Here is a 1,933-nt window from a genome sequence, read left to right as displayed (position 1 = left end):
GCCAGTCACCTAATCATTAGCCGTATATATATTTAGGAAAAAGTACACGTAGCTATGTCTGTGAGTAAGAGAGAGAGAGAGTACAATACAGGCAGTCCCTGAGTTACAAATGTCTGAATTGCAACCTATACTTATGAACAAACTGCCATAACACCTCTATTTTTTTTAAATACTGCAAAAAATAATCATTACCATAGAAAGAGAGGAAGTGGAAGGAGAGTGAGGGAGCCCTCCAAAGCAGGCCTTCCTGCCCTGCGCATCCAGAGAGGGAAATCTCTCTGGCATTTCCTCACTGCAAAGAGGAGGTGCTGGTGAGTTTCGGCAGGAAGGGGGCCTAGGGATATTCATAATTTTTCCACTTTCATGGGGATCCTGCACCACAGCCCCCAAGAATGTGGAGGGGTGATTATACATGACCCAACCTACATACAAATTCAACCTAAAAACAGTTTTCAAGTTTCTCAGGAATGGAATTCATTCGTAACGGGGAGACTGCCTGTACACATATGCTCGTCAGGAAAAATTAACAGCAAAAGTATATATACCTATTGGGAATAGGGGAAGATAGCAGAACTTCCAGCTTCACATACAAGGCCAGCTCCTCATACAAAAGGTGCATGATAAATTGTGTCCAAAAGGAAGGTTCTTTCTAATATATAAAATTGTTGGCTTCTTTCTGGCAGAAGACTCATACGGAAAAAGGTAGGGTGGGAAGCAACCGGTATTTCTTGAATTAATTATTGTCACCAAGCTTGTAAGCTCCATCCAAATAGTGGGGGACTTACTTCCAAGTAAAGACAGATAGGGTCAGGGTATATGCCTGCACTGGCCTTTGGATATTTACGAAGAAGAAATAAAGGGATTTATTGTACACCAGAAGAGTTGTCCTGGATCATACCAAAGCGCTTTCATCAAGCAAGCAGCCTGTTTCCCAACTGCAGATGACTTGCTTGACTGCACCACAACTGAATATGCAGGTTTTTCTAACAGTGAATGAGACAGTAAGAAATTGCCTGGCTGGATCACCATCTAGGTAGCATCCAGTTTTCCAAGATGGTCAGACCGATGCCTTCAGGAAGTCCACAGACAGCGTTATCTACTCCTCCTTGTGGAGGTAAATAAGAATGTAGAGGTTCTGTCCAGCTGCCTTGGCCAACAGTGCTGATTTGTCTGCCCTGTATCAATTTGTTTAGTTGTTTGTTTTTTGCATTAACAATCTCTAAGGTAGAGACTGTTAACACAATTTCTTTTCTCTGTACCCATGTGTGTGTTATTGGTCATAGTACTTCCAGGGTTAGTGTCATGACCTAATATGGGAACAGCTGAATTATGGAACTCCCTGCTAAAAAGAAATCATCATGGAAAGTAATGGAGCAATTTTCAAAGGATTGTGTTTCAATATACAGTTATATCAGTAACTGCTGAGAATGCCAAACCCCACCTCCATTATGAGACTGTCCAAATCCATTAACTACCATTTTGTTATATGTAGAACTCACTCATTTTCTGCTCTGTTATGGTGACTCCATAACAGCTGTCTGCCTGCCTGCCTCTCTCTCTCTCTCTCCCTCCCTCTCCTGCAATTAGAGGTATAATGCCTGTAACAATGGAGGTCCCAGCTGGCTGCCATGGTAAGTAGATCTGAAGAAACTTCATTAAAATCTCATTCTTAGAGGAATATTAGTCAGCACCCCATTTCCACTGGAAGTGGTGTTCTAGCTTCATTGCTGAGATTTGGATTCTTTGGTAGTCTGCCCTAACGCAAATCCAGCTGTTCAATGTTCCTTGTTCCCAGTTTTGAGCATAGAATATTTGTGCATTATAACTGGGCAAGATACCCAACTGGGGTACTATGAAGTTAGCTGCTGCTATTGTTGTTGTTGTTGTTGTTGTTAAGGTAAAGGTTTCCCCTTGACATTAAGTCCAGTCATGC

This window comes from Varanus komodoensis, unplaced genomic scaffold, assembly GCF_004798865.1.
Source record: "Varanus komodoensis strain SLA01 unplaced genomic scaffold, ASM479886v1 scaffold60, whole genome shotgun sequence".
Classification (NCBI taxonomy): Eukaryota; Metazoa; Chordata; class Lepidosauria; order Squamata; family Varanidae; genus Varanus; species Varanus komodoensis.
This window is presented reverse-complemented; position numbering follows the sequence as displayed.